Source organism: Eleutherodactylus coqui, chromosome 4 (genome assembly GCF_035609145.1).
Source record: "Eleutherodactylus coqui strain aEleCoq1 chromosome 4, aEleCoq1.hap1, whole genome shotgun sequence".
Classification (NCBI taxonomy): domain Eukaryota; kingdom Metazoa; phylum Chordata; class Amphibia; order Anura; family Eleutherodactylidae; genus Eleutherodactylus; species Eleutherodactylus coqui.
Window position 1 is genome coordinate 115,280,868 of NC_089840.1, and position 10,426 is coordinate 115,291,293.

Here is a 10,426-nt window from a genome sequence, read left to right on the forward strand (position 1 = left end):
AGGCATGCTTCTGCCCAAGAGAGCTTCCCAGGGCGTTTTGTGTAGGGATATGTTTGTGATGGAGAATATTAGGGTGTAGACCTGAACCCAGAAACGACAGAGCTTTGGGAAGTTCCACAAAATGTGTGGCTCTTCATGATCCTCATATTGACCATGATTGAAATGAATGCTTAAATAATACGTATTGCAAACAGGATTAGACATGGCGTACTGAGAAGAAAAAGACAGACCAGCATTTCAGTTAAGCATGCTTTAATGTATTATTGGCACAACTAATAATAATTATGCTCTTTACAGTTATGAAGCATTGTATTATATTAATGGTTTTATCCTGGAAGAAGACCTCCAAGAAGACCTTCAACAGCGTGTACTAGAGGCGCAATAATTCTCTTTTCTTTACCATTCTCCCTTTTTTGTATATTTTCTTCGTTTTCTGCTTCTTCCTCTCTTTTCCTGTTAGGAGACAGTGTACAATTAATAAAACATTATGCTAATTGTTCCTACATTGTCAATTAATAATATATTGGTATTTATTTGATTTCTAGTCTTCTGCTGCTGCTGTGAAGTGCAGCGATCTCCGTAGGCCCTGATCTGGTGACAATAGAGATAAGTACCAAGTGACATTCACGGGAGATTTAGTAAAGTCCTGTGAGGAAAACTTATAGAGTAGGTCAGGGTTTTAAAGAAAGGGTCTTATTTTGTAGATAGTAATCTCCATTTCTGGAAAACAGCATACTGAATACCGAAACATCCCTTTGGTTATAATTTTAACATGTTATGGCCAACTTTTCTGTGTTCTGTGCCAGAGGTGTAGCGAGGCTTTTCCTCACTGAGACAAAGATTTAGTTCAGCGACCTTCTATACCATTTTTGCCAAACAACCCTAACAAAATGCCAATATACAATGCAGTTGACTTTTTATTTCCTATTAAAGTAGATGTATTTGGCTCCCAGGTTGAAAAATGTAGGCACCAAATTACTTTTTTACTGGCTCTATATATATATATCTTCTTTCTTCTGCATGGCCGATGGGCTCGGGACGTCGGTGGCACGCTGGGCGCATGTGCAGTGCCATCTCCTTTCTTTTAAACTTCTGCTTTCCCACAGTCCTGTGGCATGGACGCAGTGACAGCTGCATCTGTACCGTGGATCCAGACAGCTTCCATTGGCTTCAATGGAAGCCACGGGAGCCGTCCGTGCGGGAAAATCGCACAAAAATGGAGCATGCTGTGGGTGTTTTCCTGCGCGTGCGATCCACCTGTCAGGGAAAAATGACATCCGCAGGTATTTAATTATCTGCGGGTGCCCAATGATTCCCTATGGGCACAGATCGCACGCGTGGGAGACCTGCGCGGATTTAATAAATCTATTTTCCCCATGGACATTGGGCCTAAAGACGAGCTCTCTCCATGTTTTTCGGTTTTGCACCGCTTCTTTCAGTTGTGTGATATCCATGCCAGTATCAGCTCTGACAGTATCAGCCATGGTGTTCTTTGGTGCTATAATACATAGCAGTAATACAGCAGCACAGAGCGATGTTACAGTACCAGAAATATGGCGGTACAATTAGATGTAACACCCGCAATGTGTTCCTATATTATTGATGGTAATACAGCAATACAGTTAGATGATAGTATAATAATGACTTCCCTTCTATATTAGCTGCTAACGGGGACTCTCCACACAGTGACTGAACTGTTGCCTCTCATGCAGATACACAGCAACCAGCTGTCAATCATTGATGATTATTGTGCCATTTTGCCTAATAGGAGAGCAGACCTGTCCCCACAGAATGCTGCACTTGTATAGGACTGCTTAGTCTGGTTAGGGCTCCCACACACTTGCATTTTTTTAACGCTGCGATATCACTGCGTTTTTTTTTAACGCAATTGTCAATGGGAATTTCTAATATTGAAAACGCATCGCACAAAAATTGCAAAGCACAAACCTGCGATGGGCTTGTAACATTAGAAAGTCCCATTGACAATCGTGTTAAAAAAAACGCAGCGATATTGCAGTGTTAAAAAAACGCAAGTGGGTGTGAGACCTTACAGGCCCGCTTCATAGCGGTTGTACCAACTGTAATACTTATCTCTTGTCAACAGGTTAGGGATAAAGTGTCTAATTGTGTGGGGTCTGATCACTGGCACTGCCCTGGATTTCAAAATGGGGTTCCTGTATAACCCCTCTGAATGAATGGGGGTCAGTGAGGAGCACTGCTGCTCTATACATGTTAATGGGACTGACGGAGGTGAGCGCTTGTACTTGGCTCTCCAGCTGTCTGAATAAAATGAAAGGAGCAGCTGCATGCATGTTCGACAACCGCTACATTCATATGGGGGACACAAAATATCTTGTGATTGGTGAATGTCCCAGTAGTTGGACCCTCACCAATAAGACATTTATCCCTGATTATGTTGATTAGGGGTACAAGGTAAACTTTAAACCATACCTGCTGGACAGTCACAGTCCTACAAGTCCCAGCAGGCACTGTCACTGTGGGAATCTCTCAACATTAAGGGCTCATGTCCACGGGGAAAATAGGATTTAGGATCCGCAGCGGATTTCCTGCACGCGGATCCGCATCCCATAGGGATGCATTGACCACCCGCGGGTACATAAATACCCGCGGATCGTCAATAAAAGTGATTTAAAAAAAAATGGAGCATGAAAAAATCTGGACCATGCTCCATTTTCATGCGGGTCTCCCGCGGGGACGGCTCCCGCGGGCTTCTATTGAAGCCTATGGAAGCCGTCCGGATCCGCGGGACACAAAAATCATATTTTACTTACCCGCTCCGTTTCTTCTCTTCGGCGCCGCGCCATCTTCTCTCAGCCGCGGCCGGATAATTTTGCTTCGGCCCGGCGCATGCGCGGGGCACGTCACCGACGTCATCGTGCACATCCGCCGGGCCGAAGAATGAAGATCCGGCCGCGACGAGAGAAGATGACGCCGCCGCGAAGAGAAGAAACGGAGCGGATCGGAGGTAAGTTTATTCTCATTTATTCTCCTTTTCAGCGCTCATGTCCGCGGGGCAGGAGGGACCCGCTGCAGATTCTACATGTAGAATCCGTAGCGGGCCCGATTTTCCCCGTGGACATGAGGCCTAAAACCATTAGTTTCACCATCCCTCCTTCCATACAGACGGCTTGTTTCCCTCCCCCTTCTTCCCCCTCACCTATAGACAGCTGCTCCAGCCATGGTCACTCCTTAATCACACCCAGTGCATAGTGAGCTGCAAGAAGACTGACCAAATAGGGCACAACTCCACTTTTTGTGTGCTTTTATCCTAATTCAGAGCAGAGGGATGAGAAGTGCTTAATCTCTGCCTACAGTGTGCAGACAGGAGCCCTTCCCCCCTGCGCCCAGGGCACCATGCCCCGCTTGCCCCCCTCCCAGCACTACTGTCTATGCGCAAGTTAGGACCAATGTTCCCTTTTGCTACAAAAGTAAGGACATACTAATTCAATGGAAAATGATGGAGGAAAATAAACAGATAAGCAGTGAGATTGTACTTCAAGCATAAAAAGGGATTCTGTCATCTTGAACACGCTGTCCAAACTGCAGGCACCATGTTATAGAGCATGAGGAGCTGAGCAGACTGATATATAGGAATGCATATATATATATATATATATGTATATATTTATTTTTATTTATTTATTTAGTGACTGATAGCTACCCCTGTATGTGTACTCATACACAGATAATTGTCAATCACTGAGAGCTCCGCCCACTAGACTCTTCAGCTCCGAATGAGCAAAAATATAAATGTGTGAAATGCAAGTTTTATTGAATTTTTCCCCATAAAACTATATATCAGTCTGCTCAGCTCCTCCTGCTCTATAACTTGCTGCCTGCAGTTTGGACAGCATGTTCAAGCTGACAGACTCCCTTTAACTCCTTGAGTGGCACGTCCGGAAATTTTCCTGGACGAGCTCCACTGCTCATAGCAACATAGCCCGGAAGATTTCCGGGCTATGTATCACTATGGGAGCTGCAGAGCACAATGCCACAAGCTGTGACAGTGTGCTCTGCCTGCACAGACCCACAGAGAACAAAGCAAGGGCTTTGAAAAACCAGCAGAAGATATTGCCGATATGCCGGCAACCTCCTGCACTGGTTTGTTTACAGGTTGCCATAGAGACCATGGGCTTGTCAGAAGCTAGCCGATGGTCTCTGTGGCAGGGAGAGCTTGGTGCTTGGCTGTCAGAGGACAGCTAGGTACCAGCTCTTACAGCAGATATCAGAGAAAACCTCCGATCTCTGCTGTGTTAACCCTTTACATGCTGCAGTCTATGTGACTGCAGCATGTAAAGGGCTGTCACTGCAGCATGTAAAGGGCTGTCACCATCGGACCCCCGGAATGTGATCAGGGGTCCTGATGGGTCCCTATGGAAGTCCCTTAAAGGGACAAAAAATTAAAATTTAAAAAAAAATTAAAAAATAAAAAAAAAATTATAAAAACACTTGTCTCCCTTTACTTTGTAAAAAAAATCAAAAATACAATCACACATGTGGTATCCATGCGTCGTAATGACCCAGAGAAGGAAGCTAATACATTATTTAACCCCTTAATGACATGGCCCCTTTTTTTCTTTTTTCCCCATTTCTTTTTTTCCTCCCCCGTTTAAAAAAATCACAACTTCTCCAGCAAAAAACAAGCCCTTATATGGCCATGTCAATGGAAAAATGAAAAAGGTATGGCTCTTGAGACGCAACTGCAAAATTAGTTGAAATTCAATGATTGTAGACCATTTTAAAAAACCTGCCCTGGTGGGCACGACAGGGTGGTAAGTGTGGCAGAATATTAATGTTGCTCTAATATACTCACAAGTAAGGTTGCCACCCATTCCATCAGCAAATACCAGCCAGGTTTGGCCGGCTTTACACAGGTGTATTATATATAATACGCAGAGAATAGAACCCATTCATTTCAAACCCATATCAGAACCAAAAGTAAATTGGTCAGTGGGACTCCGACCTCTGAGACCCCGGGAATGACTCTGCTTTATTGCTGCAGATACTTCCAGGTTCTTCCTGCACAGTGCTGCCCCCTCATTACACTGAGCAGGAACTGCAGCATGACCCCTTTACTTAAATGGAGCTCTACTGTCATTCCCAACCTAGGAGCTTTCGGAAGCACATCTGTGCAGGAACAAACAGACAAGGGGCTGCAACATTACACCAGTGTATCTGCCCCTTCATTCCCAGGATCTGTGGGTGTCTCAGCGGTCGGACCGCATGAAGCAGTATGTGATAGCATATCCTAGTTATATACCATCACTGTATGACATGGGAATAACCCTCTAATATGTTGTATATTATATGAGTACTTACTCTTCCTCACAGATGGAAAGTGAGACTAATCCAAGGAAGAGAACAAGGAGAAGAGACTTCTTCAAGAAAGCCATGTTTTATCTGTAAAAATACATTTAAATTGAAATGTAAAAAAAACAAAAAAACAGCTTACTGTCTAAAATATTTCCCGCTATTCTTAGTTTATCTCCAGTAGTACTGTCAGTGTTAGGGCTCATTTACTCGGGCATATATATTTTTCACTCTCTAAATATGCAATGTACTCACAGACCAAAAATGTTCTATTTCCTACGAATTTTGGCCCTTCTGCAGTATTTTCGCATGCGTGTTCACTGCATATTTGCACTGACTCATATATTTCTTTGACCTATTTTGGTGCATAATATACCCCAAAGTACAACATGCTGCATATTTTTCCACGTGAGTGAAAATCATGTAAAAAATACAGGCGTATGTAATTATACCTATAAGAATGAGCGCTGAGTAGAAGATTTTAATGTATTTATTTATTCATATTACTTATGTATCTCCAACATATTTTGCTGTACGGCGCTCGTCATCATACACATCAGTCCCGCTCCACACCGGGCTCACAGTCTTATCTCAGACATATATAGGGAGAATATCAAAAATCTAGAACATTTCTCCTGAGAACTCTACATTGTTCTGTTCCTCTGTTGTCCTACTAGGAATTCATGAATACATCGACAACTGGAGGTGAAAGAGGTTTTCTGGGCAAAACACTTTTCATGACTAATCCTAAGGATAAATCAGTAGCAAATCACTGGGGACCCACTGCTCAGGATCCCCAGCGATCACCTGATTACCCAGCCTGCTCTCAGTACAGCAGTCTAGATGTACATTATAGGGGACGGGAGAGCAAGTGCCCTAGCTGGATTCACTCCCTTATTGCAGTTGGGGTCCTGACTCATGTAACTACAGTCTGTCACTGTCCAGTTAGTGGTGACAGAGGAATCTGCGTATGGACCCACACCGTTGACAGTTGGAAAGGTTCTTGTTGTCAACTTTTGCATTAACTTCTAGTAGGAATAACAGAGGAACAGTGCAGTGCAGAGTAATACGGATAGATACTCAGGAATTATATTTGATGGGAATACAAGTATAAACTATAACAACTACATCAGGACAGCTGACAGATCATCTTAATAACATTCTACATGGTTTCTGACCTAATTTTGGAATTGTGCTGAAATAAAGTACAAAATACATAACATAAAAATAAAACATATTTTAAATATAAAGCCACAATACATACCGTGTGATTCAGTAAGTACTGAGTGCAGAATACTGCAGGATCGCTGATTTCTTGGGATGAACATGCCGGTTAATATAGCAGCTACTTGGGGGTGGGATCATAAGTCCACAATAATGACTACACTGCAGGGAAGAGAACTCTGTTTGTTTTTCTCATCCACTTCTTTGTATTGTGGGTCACATTTTTGACGAACTTTTCTCATGATTTAGAATTGTGAGACATATTTTAATATGTTGAGTCATTTGCAAATACTGTTTGCCGGCTCAATTCTGTAACCCCTTCCTGCTGCAGCTCTTTTTGTTTTCATATTTTTCCTTTTTTAACATCCCTACTTTAAAAAATCATAACTTTTTAACTTTTCAGGTAACATGACTACACAAAGGGTTTCTTTTGCAGAAATTGCATTTTTCAATGCTACCATTTAATGTAGCATATAATATAATGGAAAACATAAAATTTTCTAAGTGGGGCACAATGGAAAAAAATGCAATTGCACCATTTTTGGAGGGTTCTGTATTTACAGCATTCTTATCACATTCACCATGAGCAAAAGATGCACTATACCCAGGACAAAGGTTCACCCAAGGAGCAGAACTCGGAATAGAGTTTCATACTATATAATCTAAACAAAAGGGGGACAAGACAACCTCCCCCCGACTACCAGGACAGGAACCGCCCAGCCTAAAAATCAGGTTATTGCCTCGATAAAGTTGTCTCAATGTCTTGTGACTCGGCTACTAACTCTAGCAACTAAAAGAAGGAAAACACTAATGAATAAATAAAAGCACCACTTATCTTTACAGCAGAACTCCTACAATCACAAACACATTATTTCCACAAAGACTGAGAAAATAATCAGCAACAACCAGACATAAAAGCAAACTTAAATAATGACCGAGGCAATGCAACTGGACAGACAGCGTTCCACAAACATCAGGGTAAAATCCACGTACGAAACAAGAGAGCAAAATCAGTGAGAATACAAATACATGTAACAGTGCAGCCAGTCTGTCTACGCATCGAAATCACCATGCCACGACTCTGTTGCAGCCGACAGACCGTGACAGTGCCCCTCCTCTGCGTAAGGGCCACGGGGCATGTAGGACACGGTTTATTAGGATTACAGCAATGAAAAGTCTTAGCAAGTTGATCAGCTTTGAGATTGCCGCCTGGAATTCGCATTCTTTCCTCGGGTCCTTACTTCTGCAAGTGCACCAAATACTGCAAGGAATTCCTTACACGGCGAGAGCCAGTAATTTGACTGACTTCAAACTTCCCAAAACTTAGCAAAATTCCCAGCCAAAAGAACTGGAGGAGGTGGGACTCTATATTCACTGGATCATTGTACGTCCTAATTAGTGATTTGTGATAAACATCAGTTATCATAAGAGAACCATGCATCTCCAGTCAAAATGAAACAGGGTTAATGATCTCCTTGACCAATAAAACGTGGGCCCAGTTTAAAAGAGGGGACTTTCAGCTCAATATTTTTAGTACATAACCCCAGCAAATCACCAACTCGAGAAATAATCCCCTCCGACCGCCTGCTATCTGCCCCCTTCTTGTAGTTTCTTAGAGATCTGCTATGGTTTCTCTGCACTTCCACTCAAACATTCCTGAGATGAAATGAAAATTCATTCTCTTTTGGTAACTCAGAAAGAAATCTTGAAAAAGAACCAAAATACAAATGATACCCATAATTGCAAAGCAGGGTGATGTGCCTGTTGACTCCAAATAGCTATTATCCAATGCAAACTCTGCCAAAAATAAAAACCACAACCGTTCCTCCTAATTGTCAGAGATAAAACACATCAAATGTTGCTCAAGACTCTGATTACATCTTTCAGTTTGACCATTAGTCAGCATGATAAGTAGAGGGAAAAGACAGTTGTACTTTCACTCGATGGCACATGATACGCTAGAATCTAGGAACAAACCGGACACCCCGATATCAGAGACGATATCAGACGGCAACCCGTATAACGGACCACATGAGTCAAGAACAGTCTAGCTAAGGTTTTAGCTTTACACATCTTGCTAAATCAGTCCACCATTACCCAAGCCATTATGTTGCCCGATACAGGCAAAGGTAATAACTTCCCAGCCGATAGATTCCGAGTAGCCTTGGAACTCACAAGGAAGAGACAAACCCTGCAGGAAGAGACAAAGCTGAAAAAAAATCCAGTCTAATGGACATTCCTGGTTATTAACCTCCTAGAATTGTTGATTCCCGGATGACCTGCTAGAACAGAACTTTGCATTTTAGACAGTAACTGGAGTCTTAGATGTATTGAAACAAAAAACCTTCCCTCTGGAAGGTTTGAAGGGGCAAAATATTGTGTCTTACGGATCGGCTCCTCCAAATCCAAAGAAACTGAAGACACAACAACTTCTTCAGGCAGAATGGGGACAGTTGGTATACCTTGTATATTACAATATTGATAAGTGCTTCATAAATTTCATTGAAGTCCAGCTGGAGGCTAATTGGATCATTTGCATTCCTGTGATATCAAGTTTCACTATTTAGTGTACAGTTAGAGTCACTGCTCAGCAAACAAGGAATCTCTCCTTATAGAGCTCCTGCCCACGGGTAGATATTTACTGCAGAATCTGTGGTGGGATATCGCAATGTGGCTACGCAGCAAATAGCACCCATAGCATGCTATGGGAAATCGATTCTTCCTCCACACTTGTGGAAACGAATTGCGGTCTCTGCAAGCAGAGGAAAATTCACAGCATGCTGCATTTTTCCACGGATTCCACGCAGACTGCTTCCATTGAAGTCAATAGAAGCCGTCCGATCTGCAGCCCGTCTGCAATGAACATTGCGAACAGGTCGCGGATTTGGTGGTGTCGCTTAATAATGGCACGGGAAAAATAATTTGAGAAAAAAGAAATCTATACTGCGCATGCATTTTATATATACACTGTCATTCCAATTACTTACAACGAGGTGCAACTTGGCGTCCCCGCGTTCCAATTCATGACATAATGGATGTGGGAGGATTCCCTTCTCTCTAACGTCAATTGGAACGCGGGGACGCCAAGTTGCACCTCGTCGTAAGTCATTGGAATGACAGTGCATATATAAAATGTAATTCTGTAACAATGTATTAAAGGGGTTGTCCCGCGCCGAAACGTTTTTTTTTTTTTCAACACCCCCCCCCCCCCCCCGTTCGGCGCGAGACAACCCCGATGCAGGGGTTAAAAATAAAAACCGCACAGCGCTTACCTGAATCCCCGCGCTCCGGTGACTTCTTACTTACGGGTTGAAGATGGCCGCCGGGATCTTCACCCTCGGTGGACCGCAGGGCTTCTGTGCGGTCCATTGCCGATTCCAGCCTCCTGATTGGCTGGAATTGGCACGTGACGGGGCGGAGCTACACGGAGCTACACGGAGCCCCATTGAGAACAGAAGAAGACCCGGACTGCGCAAGCGCGGCTAATTTGGCCATTAGACGGCGAAAATTAGTCGGCTCCATGGAAACGAGGACGCTAGCAACGGAGCAGGTAAGTGAAAAACTTTTTATAACTTCTGTATGGCTCATAATTAATGCACAATGTACATTACAAAGTGCATTAATATGGCCATACAGAAGTGTATAGACCCACTTGCTGCCGCGGGACAACCCCTTTAAGCTTGACAAAGGCACAATAATAGTGCTGAAACGCGTAGTGAATAGAGATGAGCGAACGTACTCGTCCGAGCTTGATACTCGTTCGAGTATTAGCGTGTTCGAGATGCTCGTTACTCGTAACGAGTACCACGCGATGTTTATGTTACTTTCACTTTCATCTCTGAGACGTTAGCGCGCTTTTCTGGCCAATTGA

At 43.2% G+C, this 10,426-nt stretch overlaps 1 long non-coding RNA gene across 1 annotated transcript; it reads right to left on the bottom strand.

Moving 5' to 3' along the window:
• Positions 1 to 241: 241 nt before the first annotated feature.
• LOC136624710 (uncharacterized) lies at positions 242 to 6,631 on the bottom strand. Its single transcript, XR_010792397.1, has 3 exons — positions 6,596 to 6,631; positions 5,341 to 5,421; positions 242 to 453 (listed from the first exon to the last, which is right to left on the bottom strand). It is a non-coding gene; the product is annotated as an uncharacterized lncRNA (long non-coding RNA).
• Between the last annotated feature and the right edge of the window lie 3,795 nt (positions 6,632 to 10,426).